Source organism: Pelodiscus sinensis, chromosome 3, assembly GCF_049634645.1.
Source record: "Pelodiscus sinensis isolate JC-2024 chromosome 3, ASM4963464v1, whole genome shotgun sequence".
NCBI lineage: Eukaryota > Metazoa > Chordata > Testudines > Trionychidae > Pelodiscus > Pelodiscus sinensis.
In genome coordinates, this window is record NC_134713.1 from 143914370 (window position 1) to 143930220 (window position 15851).

A 15851-nucleotide genomic window follows, 5' to 3' on the forward strand; every position below is an offset into this window, starting at 1 on the left:
CTCTTGCCCCTGCAAGTATCTGGGCAGCCAGAAAATATTTTATCTGGAGCCTACTTAAAAACGTCCACAGAAAACCACCAATAATCCATCAGGCAGGACTCTCTCCAGCTAGCCATTCTTCATGAAGATGCATTAGGTTAAAAGTTCAGCATTTTCACCAAGTTGCTGGCTCCAAGCGCAAGTCTACTTACGTAATCTTGAGGTTTCAGGGCACTGAACCCAGATTAGTGTTTGTCAAAACGCTTAAAGAAAGTAAATACTTTGTTTGCTGGAATAAAATACTTTGTTTGACCCTCTTCTTAATTTCATTATTTTAATGCTGGTGCCAGATTGACAGCTCTGCTGTGTGAAGCACTGCATTTGTCCAGAGACTGGGATAGCATGGGTGCCACCTCACACTATCAAGATGTGTCAGCTTTGCTCTGGAGGAACCATCGCTAGAACTGAGAGAGAAACTAGAGACTCAAGCCATCTTCAGCTTAAACTATACATGAGAATGACACATCAATTCATTTAGGCTAATGTATTTTTAAAAATAGACATCTGTGTGCTAAGAATTAAATGGAGACCCACCAATTCCTTAAATTTAGGATACATCTACACTGCAATTAAATTCCGATAGCTGGCCCGTGACAGCTGACTCTGCCTCAGACTGTGGGAGTTCTTAGCTGTGGTGGAGATGTTAGGGCTCAGGCCCCTCCCCACAGTGTTCTCAGAGCCTGGGCTCCAGCCAAAGCCCAGATGTATACACCATGGTCAAACAGATCTAAAGCCTGAGCTCTGCAAGCCCGAGTCAGCTCATGCTGGCCAGCCAGCGGTGTTCAACTGGAGTGTAGACACATTCTTAGTCTTGCAAATGGCCATCAAAAGAATAGTCAGCACTAAGTGGCTCCAGAATGGGGAATGAGCGGGTCCACAAATCGGACCCATCTTTTCCACATGGCCTTGCAGAACAGTAGCTATTAGGATATTGTACCAGTCATATAAAGGAGATAACAACTTAGGCCTTACTGATATTGGGGTCTTGCCCTTGCTACAACCATCAGGGGAGAAAGGTAACACTGTTTTTTGCACCAATGGAGCATGCTTGTGCTTGACATGAAGGAAAGTATCACTAGGGCAAGTAGTAGATTTGCCTGATTACACTGGGGGGTGAACTGGGACAGTGACGTGTGGCTTTCTACTGATTGCTGTGATTAGGGCAAACTCCCTGGGTAGTCTTTACCAAACCGATAGAGAAGTACTGATCCTGATCTAGTGTTAGAATAGGAGTCAAATGCAGTACAGCAATGATGACATTGTACCAAGGGATGAAACATTCTTCTGCTAATTGTCTGGAAAAGAAAACAGCAATTCACATGGAAGGGGCTGAAGTTTGGGAAGCTATAATTGGAGCACGACCATTTGTTTGTTTTGCTTGGAGCACACTGGCAATTCTTACAGAATGTTCCTTTTCCCTGCAAAAAGCATTAATTCCCTCTGTGGCTTATTTTTGTCTGGAAGATTCGAGCACCCAGGATAGCGAATAAATAAACACAATTTTGATTCCCAAATCCCTTTGCAAAACAGTGACATCACATCTGGAAATATTTGGATAGTGATAGCATGGAAAGATCAAGATGAATCAGACAAGTCAGGGAGGCTCTTGGGAATGGTGCTTTGCTCATTCATTCTTTAAAAGGCTGTGTTTGCTGGTGCTAATGAAAGATCAGGATTGGCCAGCCTGTGAGACTGACTTCCTCTGTACCCAGTGGAGTACAACAAGGAAGGCAACATACATTTCCACCCCACTGCACCTTTCCAATTTTGCAGACCCATTCAATCTGTGGCTTCAAAGCAGTGATATCAGTCACAATTTGGTGTAATGGTATTTGGAGTAATTGCATGTACATGTGTAAGTGACACTGTTATATTCCACTTCCAGTGATGGGGAGGTTGAGTCCTGCGTGTTTGGAAGGAGCAGAGCTTTTGTCCTGACTAGGAATGTGTGTGCGAGAGAGATTTCATTCAGCAATGCTATCTTGTCTTTAGCACCCTCTCTTAGGTAAAGTTGCTAGATTTGGCATTTTAGTGCCATTTAACGAAGAATAGGAAACTAATGATGCTGAGGAAACCCAGACTACTTCAGTTTATTGATTTCAGGAGAGGTGATTTAGACCCGCTCAGCTGAGTAGCAGAGGGACACATTGAATTGCAAGCACAGCATCCTTGTGCATGCCTCCAGCAGAATTGATTAAACTGTGGAGGTGATCGTGGCTGTAATGCAGGAGTGGGCAATAATTTTTGGCTGAGGGCCACTTAAAAATTTTTTGAAGTGCCCCCGTGCTGCCTGGAAGGGGCAGGGTCTAAACCGGAAGGGGGCAGGGCCAGGATGCTTCTGAGCTACCCCACCCACACACCATGATTGGTCTGGGGTGGGGGAGCCCCTTTGCCCCCCCTTTCTCCTAGGCTCCCACTGGGCGGTGGTAGGGCGGGAGGAGGCTTCACACACTCCTCTCACCCCCAGGCCAATCAGGGTCTGGAGGTGGGGAAGTACTCGAAGCCTCTCCCACCCTGCGAGGAGCATGTGGCACTTTGAAGTGCCACGCACTCCTCACAGGGCCGGGGCAGGGCAAAGGAAGTTTCATGCAGCTCCCCCGCCCCCAGACCCTGATTGGCCTGGGGATGGGGGAAACACCCGAAGCCTCCTCCCGCCTTACCGCTGCCCTGCGAGGACCATGCGGCACTTCAAAGTGCTACTCGCTCCTTGCAGGGTTTGGGGAGGCTTCAGGCCCCTTCGCCCTGCCCTTGCCCTGTGTGAGCATACGGCACTTTGAAGTTGCGTGTGCTCCTGAGAGGGAGATGGGGAGCGCGTGACGACTCCCCTGCCCCATGAGGAACGCATAGTTCTTTGAAGTGCAGCGTGCTCCTCGCAGGATGGTAGGAAGTTTTACACACTCCCCCGCCCCCGGACTCTGATTGGCCTGGGGTGGGGGAGCCACAGGGCCTCCACAGGCCAGATCAGCCTGCTTGGTGGGCCGGATCCGGCCCACCGAGGTCCTTTTGCCCATCCCTGGTGTAATGTTACAGTGGATTCTTTGGACAGGCCTAAAAATAACATTCTAGGTAGAAGATCATTTGCAACAGTGGAAATGTCTGGGGATGATGGAGAGTGTCTGAAGTGACTGTATGGTGGAGGGACTGGCTTTGCTTCTGATTGGCCCTTGGACAGCATCAGTGAAATCGATGGGATTTTCCCCCTTGTTTTGTTTTTTGCCAGATAGATTCCCAGAGACCTTCCACAGAGACTTGCAAGAAAACACTGATACATGCCATGTAAGTTAATCTCATGAAGTTAATGTTGCCACAAATGTGGTCATGATAACCATTCCATTAATTTCTGTATTTCACAAAGCATAAAGCGATCCATCTGTAGCCATTATATAACTTTACACTGAACTGGTGGGCTTCGCTAAACCTGCCCCAAACAAACTCTTCATTTTAGGTGTATGAACTCCAGAGTCCTAGACAAATTCCAATGTGGGTGAAAATATTATGATTACCTACTGTTTATTGTTATTTGTATAGTACCATAATTCTACATGGCACTGTAGAGCAACTTAACTGGGTTAAATATGTAACAAAGTCCGTCCTCTGGCGGGCTTGCAACTTGAGGGCACCAGCTGGGACAACAAAGTATAATACAATAAAAACAGAACAAATATAGTGGGGTGCAGACTTTACAGATTGTGTCATGGGATCGGTGAATTTTCAGGAGGTTGTTTTTTAAGAGAGGAGTACTGGAGTTTGAAGTGCAGTAACTGGGAACTGGAAGTTGTTCTGGGCATAAGAGTTGGCATGAAAGAAAGCAAAGAAGACTGGAGTGAGGCAAGGGAGAAAAAAGAAAACTTAGGAAGAAAGTTTAGTGAAACAAAGCATGGGAGAAGATTTAGGACAAGGAACTTGAATTTTATGTGAAGAAAATGGCTTGGGTGAGGAAGCAAGAAAACTGAATCATAGTTGAGGGAAAGAAAGATGATCCTGATAACAGAGCCAGAACTTTGATGTGGGGAGAAAATAAAAGATTTGGAGAGAATACCCAGGTTTGATAACTAGAAAAATGGTGATGATGGTGTAGACAGTGAAGAGAAGGGAGAGGGCTAATGGTGAATTTTGAAAAATGTCTCACATTCAAACGAATGTAATCCCATGGATTCCAGCATTGGGAAGTGACATCAGAATTTGATCCATAGACCTTTGGATGATGGCAAACATGTCTTTTTGCTGACAATATAAGTTTGGTTGATAAAGGTAATAATACTGATGTATTGGCTTGGTGGTGTAGACGCATTAGTTATAAAATCAACTGAACATGGCTAACTTCGACCTAACCTCCTACTGTGACTAGGACTCAGATTTCTGTAAGGTGTTTGACTTGGTACTTCATGATTGAAACTAGAAGGATATAAAATTAACATGGGACATGCTAAATGATTAAAAACCTGCTAATGGCTAGATCTCAAAACATAATTATAAATAGGGAATCATGAACACTGGGTATCTTTTCCAGTAGTGTCCCTCAGGGATTGGTTCTTACTCTTATGCTATTTATAACACTTTCATCAATGACTGGAAGAAAACTTAAAATCATCACAGATAAAGTTTACAGATGACACAAACTGGAGAGTGGTAAATTCTGAAGAGGACAGGTCACTGGTTCAGAGCAACCTGGATCACTTGGTAAACTGGGCACATGCTAATAATGCATGTTAATATGCCTAAATGTGAACATACATCTAGGAACAAAGATCGTAGGCTATATTTACAGGATGAAGGACTCTATCCTGGGAAGCAGTAACTGAAAAGATTTGGGGGTTGTCGTGGATAATCAGTTGAACATGCCAAAAGAGCTAACATGATCCTGGGATCCATAGACAGGGGACTTTTCAGTGGAGAGGTTATTTTACCTCTATTTGCTGCTTGTGTAACTGCTGATGGAATACTTTGTCCAGTTCTGATGCTCAGAACTCAGAAAGAATGTTGATAAATTGGAGAAGGTTCAGAGAAGAGCTAAGAGAATGATTAAAGGATTGGAAAAATACTTTGATAGATTTCAAGAGCTCATCATAATCTATTTAGCTTAATTAAAGAGAATGTTAAGGGATGATTTGATTACAGCCTATAAATATCACCACAAGGAACAAGTATTTAATAATGGGCTCTTCAGTCTAGCAGAGAAAGGTGTAAGTAACATAATCCAATGGCTGGAAGCTGACGCTAGAAAAGTTCAGACTGGAAATAGGGCGGATGTTTTAAAAAGTGAGTACAGTTAACCATTGAGACAATGTAGCAAGGGTTGTGGTAGATTCTCCATTACTGGCAAGATTGGATGCTTTTCTAAAAGCTCTGTTCTGGGAATTATTTTAAGCAAGTACTATGGCCTGTGTGTGTTCTACAGAAGGTCAGACTTAGATTATCACAGCTGTCTCACCTGGGCTTGGAATCTATGAATGTGCATAAGCAATGAAATAATTTAGGGTGGGAAAAGAAACAGACGTTCATACCCACTAATAACTGCAATGGGAAACTTAGCTTTGTCCATAGCTGTTCAGTCTAATATCTGTTCCTTCCTCCAGCTCTGTCTTTGATAACTTGGAATACAGCTACAGTGGAGTTGGAAGATGTAATTTCCATCTTGAGAAGATTTACCTGCACTAGACTGGATTGAGCTAGTGCAGTAAAAGTAAAAATGTAGTTGGCATGATCAGAAGGAATGGTTAGCTGTCATAGGTATGATCCTGTGAGACGCTAGGCACATACTTTAGGGTGAGGGAGAGGTGCTGATGCTCATGCCACCGTAACTAATTTTATCATTCTAGCATGTCAATGTGTGCTGGAAAAGACACTTTCCAGCACTAGTGTAGATGTACCACAAAGCACAAAGGTGATGAGGAGCATGCCTCTGCCTGGATAGGTGGATAGGGATATCTCCTCTTAGTTCTTTTGTTAATGTGGATTAAATGAGCTCTAATTTAGAGTTGTTGAAGTCCGCAGAATGGTACGCTGTAACTGAGAGGCATCTGGCTGAGGAGATCCAAGACTGAGTTTGTAAATGTAGATCAACTCAATAGTTTGTAAATGATCCAAAGGTTGCATAGTGTTGAACAGGTATAAATAATAAATATATTTGAAAATTAAAATAATTAATTAATAGAGAAAAGACGTAATTCCTCAGATGAATTGATCACCTAGCTCTGCCTGTGAGGTAGAGAAATATTATGGTCCATATTAGACAGATAAAGAAACCAGGGCATAGGGAGGAGAATTGGCCAAGGCCAGAGAATCCTTAGCAGAGTTGCATAGAGAACACAGGAGTCCTGACTCTCTGTTTTAGCCACTACACCTTTATTTCCCCTCCTCTTTCATGCTCCTGAATCTAGATTTGTGTTTATTTTAAAATCTGTTTTTATAGCTGCATTCTGAATTGGCGATAAAGTTAACAGAAGAATGAGAGTCCTGCATGCTTTGCTGACAGAGCAAGGGAGGTTTTTCCAGACAATAAGGCATGCCTCTTGCAACTCTTTATATCTATTCTTAGTTGGCGAGCTGGCATCAGGACAGAGTCAAAAATAACATTAGATTTGAGGACACTGAAAGCATAATGTCAATAGTCATTAACAGCTGCCACATTTTAAAGCATCCGTTGTATACTTTGATTTAGTTCTAATTAGGTATAAAAACCGAACTGAGTTCTTTAGTTTGTTCTTCCAGGGCAGTTTAAATAACCTAATTTAGCAGAGGACTGTGAATGACACCACAAGTGATCAAATTAAAGACTTTATTTAGATAAAATAGTAAAAGCAAATGAGCATTACAATATAACCATAAAATCTCAGGGTGATCACTCCCTGAATTGGAAGTTTAATATAAACCTTTCTCCAACAACACATTGGCAGATAAGCATGCCTACCCTAAAATTAGCATTCTACTTTTTATCGTCACTTTTAAAACTCCTAATTAGCATTCAGCAACCTTTTAGCATATCTGTTTCTGCTACAACAATTACATATTTTCTGTTTTCTCATTGGCTATTTAATAGCAAGCATCATCTTGATTTATATCTGTGTATGTGCCATACTATATTAGCTATCCATAGAGATGGCATTTTCCAAAATATTAACATTGTATTTAAATGCTTGTAAAACCAGTGATCTTCTGGTCATGTTGTAACCATGTTTTGGTTCTACGCCCTAACTTATCTCTAGCTTGCTTCTAAATTCTTACTTCATTCATTCACATTTTACCCAGCCTCACTTTGACTATTGATTGTCAAGTCTATTTTTAGGAAATAGATTTTTAGGCCTATTTACATTTCAGCACATTTCTTTATCATGTAAACAAGTATAATCTGTAGATGATATACTTTGGCTGATATACAGCCGGTCCCCAAGTTACGAACGCATCGACTTATGACCGTTCGTATTTACGACCAACCTCTTATACAGCCGGAAACCGAGTTACAAACGATATCCTCACTTACAAACAGCGCGGCCATGATGTAAGTGAATGTAATCTGACTTACAAACAGATTGAGTTACAACCTAGTGTTTGGTACATAACCCGTTCATAAGTCAGGGGCTGACTGTAGTTCTGTCTTTATATGCTGATCTGTATATTGCCCAACAGCTCCTTGGTCCTCTGCTTGCATAGGCAATAGATTTTCAGGCATAAATCTCATAGCCTACCCAGTAATATAAAATGTACTCTATGCCTGTGAGAAGTTACAGGTACCATGGAATCTCTGAAGTTCTCAACCATCTGTGCCTTAATAGAAAAATTCATCACTGGATAAGTGATGAGTTGAATTTGCCCTGTGAAGGAGTCGCACAAGGCAAGTACAGCAGAGCTGTAAAAGTTTAGGTGGACGGACTGGTTGTCTGGCTTCTTTTTCCAGGAGAGTCTAACTTTGGTGGGGAGGGGAAATCAGCAATTCAACTTAAAATGTAGTACTTATGCAGTATGTTCAGAACTAAGGTTTGTTTTCTGGTGGTATAGCTAGCTATAGGCACTGCAGACCAGCTTAGGAAATGCATCACTAGTGCTGTAATGAACGTCCTTTGCTTTTCAGTGCGAAGTTTCACTCTTCTCCCCCCGCAACCACCCATCCTATTTTGTTTGAGTATTTATCCTCCCATGCAAGTGCTTTAGGTACACTTTTCAGGAAGTGGTAAGCATCCCTCTTAAGTGAATATTTTACTTGTAATGGACTGTTTAAGTGCTTTCTGTACACTCTGAACCCAGAAATTACTTTTCATGAGGGATGATAGCAATCTAGGAGTTCCTATTTATGATCAAACCATTGGGCTGCATCTGCCTCTGGGCCAAACTATCCCATGCTGAATCTGGCTTAAAGTGCTTTAACATACATAAGAAGTCCCCTGTGGTAATCAGAACATGCTCTGGAATGTACTGTTAGATTATCCATATATTGGAGCATTGAATTGGCCTACAAAACAGAGCACAGGGTAAAAGATGGAAAAAAAATTGGCTTTAATCCTGAATCTCCCACTGTGTAGCTTTGAGCCATGGTGCTTGCTTTCTCTTTCCCTCACCAAAGCCTCTTGGAATTGGATACCATAGTTAGAAATTCTGCAGTGTAATATTAGAGTTCCTTCCGAACTCTTACGTGAATTACCAGGTAGCCCTGGGGACTTATTATTGTTTATCAATTTGATCCAAAACTGCCTCTATTGAGGGGGTCAGTCTGGGAAAGTTCCATAGATTTATCACCTAAAAAGAACAACTCAGGTACGGGAATCTCCTTCCCAGCCTTTGCAGTGACAACAGTTGAACAAAGAATTCTCTGGACATTTATCAGACCTAAGCTCTGTCTGACAGAACAGTGAAGAGAAAGACTTGCTCGCAACTGCTGAGTTAGCACATGGCTTTAAGTTTGTGACTTTCTGTACAGAGTGAGCACATACTGTTCTGGACCTTTTGCTTATGGAACATAATTTCTGTGAACAAGAAAAAGATGTTTCTGTCTCCTCTCCTCCCAGCAGACTGAAGAAGGGATTTAGAGGCTGCCCTAGAGAGAGACACTACAATTGCCTGTAAGAGTCCTATCTCGTCACATGTGGCTAATCCATCTGATAAGTCTTGGGGAAATTGGATTAGGTTAATTTTGTTTGGTCACGAGCCAAGTGGATTAGAAACGAACACGTACTCCCTGTCAAAGAAAGAGGACAATCGTTATAATTAGATCTCAGGCAAAGTTCCAGATCTCACCTCCCAACATGAGCCAAACCAGAGGCTATGCCTACACTACAAAGAAAAGTCGGAAAAAGATATGCAAATTGCGAACCTCAATTTGCGTATCTTTTTCCGCTTTTCTTTCGAAAGAGGCTTTTCACAGATTTGGCACATCTATGTGGTGCCAAATTTTGGAAAAAATCTTCTTTCAAGCCATCCCTTTTTCCTCGTGAAATGAGGTTTACAGAGATGGCAAAAGAATGCATCCGCTTTTTCAGAAATTTTTCCGAAAAAGCAGACGTGTTCCTTAGACACGGCACATAACTTTTCCGGGAGATCCCAGAAAAGAGCTGCAGTCTAGACGTAGCCATAGACTAGGCAGTGGGTGAAAGCAAGGACTGAAGTTACCATCTCAAATGACAGTGAGCTGTTCTGTGTTGTAGAAAAGGCCAAGATTGTACAGCCAAGAACAGGAGGGCCGGGTATTTCATGTGTTATAGTTGGACTCCTCCAGGGAGCATTTTTTCCGATTGATTCTCATTACAACTGTCTAGAAGCAGATACCAAATGTTTGCTATTTTTATAGCACATTTGAAAGGGTATAGAATCATTGAAGTGGTCAAGAAAAGGTAGTTTTCACTTAATATGTTTGAGACTTAATTTTTTTTCTTTCCATAGATTTGGAGAGGATAGTTTTTTGCCAAACTTCTTCTTAATAATTTTCAGTGAGGAAAGGGGTATGTGTAGGGAGGGGGATTATTTCCTACTATTTTCCCCCATCATCTGCCTTCTATTTAATCCCTTTTTTTCTAATTTGGCTTTGAAAGAGGAAAAAACAAAACCATTTCTGGGGATTTTATTGAAAAAAATACCAGGTCCCTCCCCCCTTTTTTTTTAATGTAAAAGGGCAAATGTCATCACTTTTTAAAAACACACTCTAGTGGTAATTAAAAATGTAAGGGTCCTGGTACCCTCTGACTGGCAAGCCCAGGTATGAGAGGCAGTATTCCTATTCAAACTCACCTTCTCTACCTGATCCAGTTTAAAAATACTTTGTGTTTCACTCACTAATTCTCAGTAATATATATATTTTAAAACCCTCCATACATCTCGTTTGTCTACAGTTAGTGTTATAATAATATGTAGGTGGAATGTCACACCTCTGAGTCAGTGTGGAACTCCAGCAGGGGACCGGGATGTGAACTTGGAAAATGCTGCTGTTTTAAATATAGGTTATACGATGGAATGGAGTGCTGGAAAGCTTTGACTGCTATGAGTTTGGGATAACCACGTTACTCATGTGAGCTCTGTACGTCTTCCCTAACAAATGGCAATAAAAGTTTGATAGCTGTGCTGAGGGGTCTCAAGTCCAGGTCCCGGTGAACAGATGCTCTCTTCTAGACACAAGAGAGAAAGCAGAAGTCTGGGCCACTGCTAATGATTAAAGATCTCATTACATTCTTTTATACCCCCAGTATCCTGGTCAAATTTCCATGTGGGTAATGACACCTCCATGCTCTCCAAATGTTGCTGCGTTTTGGAGTTTGGTGAAAAGATCTGCAGGCATGGGAACATATTTTGAATGCAGTTACACCAAGGCCAATAAGCAATAACTTTGCAGTCATCAATGGAATATCTCAGTCCTAGATTGCAGGAGAGATCATGAGAATTTGGCTAAGAGTTTGGGGATGCTTTTAGGAGATGTGAAGTAAGTATAATTATCATTATAACTCCATCTTTGGCCTGGAACATTAGACAAGGAGCAGACCCTGAGGGAGTGGACTGGAAAAGGGAAACCTCTCTTTTGAGTCGCTCTTGTGAACACATACAGGGCATAATGCTGCTCACCAGGTACAAAGAGACAACACATCCCCTCCCTTGCTGGTATGGGGGGGTGTTTGCCTTTCCTGGCATGGTCCACTGTCAGAGACTGGATTCCAAACTTAGGTTGGCTGTTGGCCTACTCCAGTGAGATCCCAAAGACACATCCCAGTCATTACTGGTTAGCTTTGACATGGACAGCAAGGGAGTGTGGGCATTTCACAAGTGCTGTGAATGGGACCCCTCTCACCATGTCTTGCCCCTTTTCCTCTCACTGCATGAAAAAAATAGCCAATGCCCTTGGGAAGGAAGGGTGATCTAGATAAAATAATCCAGGTTGGGGAGTACGGGACACATGCTGTGCCAAACATTCACGGATACAGGCAGACTGTGTGTTTTCTATGTGGGATGTGCATGAAGTGCTGTTGGCTTGACATGATGCTGTGTTAGTCTCCCTAAGCAACTGACCTCTGAAGTCACTTTTCTAGCCCATACACTTGATCTCTCCAAAGGAAATCTGGCAAACAAACAGGAGAAAGGGTTCTGTGGCAGGTTAGGACAAATGTACAGCAATAGCATTTGGGACAAAGATCAGCTGTGTTGCAGCTGATCTGGCATCCCGTGACTCAGTTCACCTGCCTTTGGGCCTATTCCTTGTCTTGTCCCCAGAGAAGCCTGACTTTGCAAAGAGCTTTACTTATTTACGCTCAAAATACAGTTTATTGTGCACATTAAGTGGGAAAATGCAGCCCTTAAAAACACAAATAAACTCCTGAGTTGTCAAACAAGAAGTCCCTTAAAAGGGCAAAATATGCAGCTTTCTGTGGACTGCACAGATCCCTCCTTTTATACTGCTGGCAGGAGACTTCCTGTTTGGAAAGGGTGCTCGGAATGAGTGTTGTGTGTCTGAGATCACTCATATCCCACCCCTCCCCCATTCCTCTTCCAAACCCTCACCCCTTCCATCACAGCATTTACAAGCCCCTCATGCCTGGGTCCCATCAAGACTAGATCTGGCAGTTAAAATGTAAACGAGAAGGAGTGTGTTAGCTGTGAACAACCCCTCCTCTTCCCAACAGGGAATAACCCCTTGATTCATGAAACAGTCCCAAAGTACTTATGTATTTTAAAATGTGATTGGAAAAATTGGCCCTGTTGAGTTATTGCAGTCCATGAAGGGCTCATCTATGCCATGACCTGTCTCGCTGCTGGGCATGAAGCACTGATTTCTCCTAACTTGGGTCTATTATTGGTTTTTGTTTGATCAGAATGAGTGGTTTTGATCCTGTCACAACCTGCAGATGGAGTCTCCTTCACAAACACTTGGATCTCTAAACTACGGCCATGAAAAGAGAAATCAAGCTAGAATTTGTGTCCTATGCTGGCTGCTGAGCTTTATTGATGAGTCTCATTGCTGGGAACGGAGAGTAGCTTGTGTGAGTTTCCTTCTCCTCCAGATAGTTGCTTTCTCCTCCGTAATCTTTTCTGTTGCACCTTGCTACATATTTCTCCCAGAAGTAGGACAGTGAAACTCTAGATGAGACTTTTCCTGATCTGACTGGAAGCAAACAGTTCAGTCAATGGGCCTATTGTCATATGATTTCCAGCCCAATTATACTGACTCAAACAAATTTCCAAAACTTTAAGTTCCCCCATCGGTATCTCTCACTCAGGGAAAAGTGAAGATTGATACATTTTTTCTGTTCTGGTGCATCTTCATCATTTTACCTGCAAAAATAAAGTGTGCTGGGTTAGCAATGGAAAAATGTCCTTTGATTGAAACAACAACATATTGTGAGAACATGAAACCTTGCAAAGTGGGGAAAAAAAATCTTGTTTGCTCAACTTAGCATTCACTCTCTTTGCAGCTGTCTGTGATTTTTGAAGGACATTGACGGGAACTTAATTTAAAGTTGATAATACAGTATGGAACTTGATTCTTTGGTTTCTATCAAACTTTTTTATTTGAGTAACATGGATTTACACCCTCAGTTTCATTTTGCATTTCAGGTTTGAAAGAAGCCCAAATATCCAAGGAGGAAGGGGAAAAAACCCTCCCCAAACTAAACTGAAACACTTCATTTTGTAATAGAGAAGTAGCCATGTTAGTCTGATCTTGATAAAACAAAAGGAAAAAAAATATGTAGCATTTTAAAGACTAACAAGATGGTTTATTAGGTGATGAGCTTTTGTGGGGCAGACCCACTTCTTCAGATCATATTCTGAAAGTGAATTGGCATGACCGTATACAACAAAGGATTATTTAAATCCCAGGCTTGATTTGCAACTTCGAATGCCTACATTAGCCTCCCTAGTTCGAACTAGGGGGCTAGTGTACACATACCCTTTCTTATTCCTTATCTTTTACAGTGGGAGTGAGCGTTCTCCAGAGTAAGGAATCTTGAATTGGGTCAGATCCTGAATTATACTAAGGCCCTTAAAACTACAGGCAGTCCCCGGGTTACATACAAGATAGGGACTGTAGGTTTGTTCTTAAGTTGAATTTGTATGTAAGTCGGAACTGGTACATATTGTAGGGGAAACTCTAGCCAAATATTTCTCCAGAACTCAGTTTTATTCTCGCACACCTCACTTCCCTCAGTCCTTTATTCTCAAGCTGAGGTGTCTGCTGAGAAAAGCCGCTCCGCGTCTCCCTGGTCTGCTCGGGGGAGGGGCGCTAGCTTCGTGTCTCCCTGGCCTGCTGGGGGGAAGCAGCTAGTGCGGGGTTGCCTCACCCCGTTTGTAAGTAGGGATCCGATGTAAGTCGGATCCATGTAACCCGGGGACTGCCTGTATTCTGTCAGTGGAAGGGGGTCTTAAAGTGGCTAAGGCCCCTTTTCATCACTCGAGTGGTGTTAATAGTCTTTGTGTAAATGAAAGACCAGGTCTGGACTGTTCTTAAGCATTTCAAACCCATGTGCCTGGTATGTAGTATGTATATTGGCCTGTGTACAATCACTCAGCAACAAAGTGGCTAAATTACTGCTTCCCAAGTTCTGGCATGCATATCATTTGGTACCTACAACTTTCGTGTTGGGGCCTGTAGCCTTTTTTCTTTCAATAAGCTTGTGATCTGGAACTTTGTGTGATCAGAGCCAATTCCCCACTGAAACCCACAGTGCAGTTTGGTTGCTCCAAATCTCAGCATCTGTGGTGAATAGCCAAAATACCTGTTTCAGGTTAGAATGTGCACAAGTGACTGGAGGCAAACTTTAACTTTTATAACACAGATTCACCTAGTAAACAGGCATGTTAGGAACAAGACAAAGGAAAATAATTTTCTCACTTGCTGGCTTGGATCTAATTAATCCCATTAGATGGGGAGAGCCAAGGACTACTAGTTTTACTGTAGAATAGTTCCAGGGGATGAAATGTTTTAATTACATGGCAGCATTTCTCTGAGCTTCCTGAGGTATCAGCATAATATCTAGGAGCAAATTCTTGCAATGAATCAGCTATGAAGGGCTCATAAAAGCAAAGATCTATGATCCTTGTTTTCTCCAGGGCAATACCTCAGGCTGGTGACCCCACTTGTCTGTTTTCTGGGAGGAACAGGGGCTGGAGAGGGGAGGTTACCAAATATTTTGCTGTCTGATTAGCTTGACTTCTCCCATTCTTCTAATCAATCATGAACTGTGCTATTTTTCTGTGCCCTCTGCCCACTCGTAATATCAGAGGAGTTATATCAGTGAGTCAGGTAGGAGACGGTAGGAGATGGTATTGTGCTGAGTTAAACCACAAGCATATAGAAGGAGAAATAAAAACAGATGTTTCCCATTACTGTAAACAGCTGATCATGAATTGGTGAAGCCAGTAAAAACTTGATCAATAATAACAGCTCTCAGATGCAGGGGATGCTCATAAAAAGCGCCCAGGTTATTTTTGCCCTTCACTGGCAAAGTGCTAATGGAGACCAGTTGGACTAAGAGAAGCTCATTCCTGCTTATAACCTATGGTATGTTAATGTTAGAGTTTCTCGTCCTTATTTCTTCTTCACTAAGTGAGTGTAATTCTGATGGAATTTGCTGAATTGAAGGCCACAGAGCTGTCAGTGACTGGAGTTCTCTGTCTATCCCTAGAGCAAATGTAGCATAGTCAGCAGCCCTGCAAGCTTCCCTCACAAATGAATATGCCTTGGCCCTGACCAAGAATGATTGATCCTTACATACAAACCAAAACATTTTAAAAATCCAGATATGGGATGTTGGGGGAAAAGGTTTGAAAATTCTGAAAACATGAACATTTTCAATTTTGAAAAAAGGCCAGGCTTTGGAGTGAGTTTGTTTTTGGGTGTGAGGGGGGAATATTGTGGGGGAGGGTGTTGTTTAAAATCCTCCACTTGGAATGAAGCATTTTGAGTAGTTCTAGTTATTTGAACTGTCACCCATCATTCCCCTGCTGAGGTAGCAGTACTCAAACAAGAGTCATATGCAGAACCACTGTCACTGTGGGGGAGGGGAGTGGTGGTGTGCAGCAGTCTTTAAGCAGTGATTCTGCCTGATTGTTTTGTCCCTCAGCCTCTTCCAGACTCCGAGGCTATGTCTACACTACAGAGTTTTTTTGGGAAAAACGACTGTTTTTCCAAAAAAATTTCAATTACATCCACACTACTATTGCATTATTTCGAAAAAAAATTGAACGAGCAGAGGAGTTTTTCCGATAGCGGTAAACCTCTTTCTATGAGGAAGAAGCCTTTTTCCAAAAGAACACTTGGAAAAAGACGTGTGTGAACAGGGAAGAGTGTTTTTTCATAAGAAGAGGCCTCCAGGGAATAGCACAGGTGCCCTGGTGGCCACTTG

The 15851-nt window shown here is 42.3% G+C and overlaps 1 protein-coding gene across 4 annotated transcripts in view; it reads left to right on the forward strand.

Moving 5' to 3' along the window:
• DAAM2 (dishevelled associated activator of morphogenesis 2) overlaps positions 1 to 15851 on the forward strand; it is a 323838-nt gene that overhangs the window by 102809 nt on the left and 205178 nt on the right. Inside the window, exon 2 of one of the 4 annotated variants that reach the window (XM_075925085.1) lies at positions 12321 to 12488. The exons of the other annotated variants lie outside the window; for them this stretch is intronic. The gene's annotated coding sequence lies outside the window, so the exon portion shown is untranslated. The remainder of the gene's footprint in view (positions 1 to 12320; positions 12489 to 15851) is intronic. 4 annotated transcript variants of the gene reach the window in all.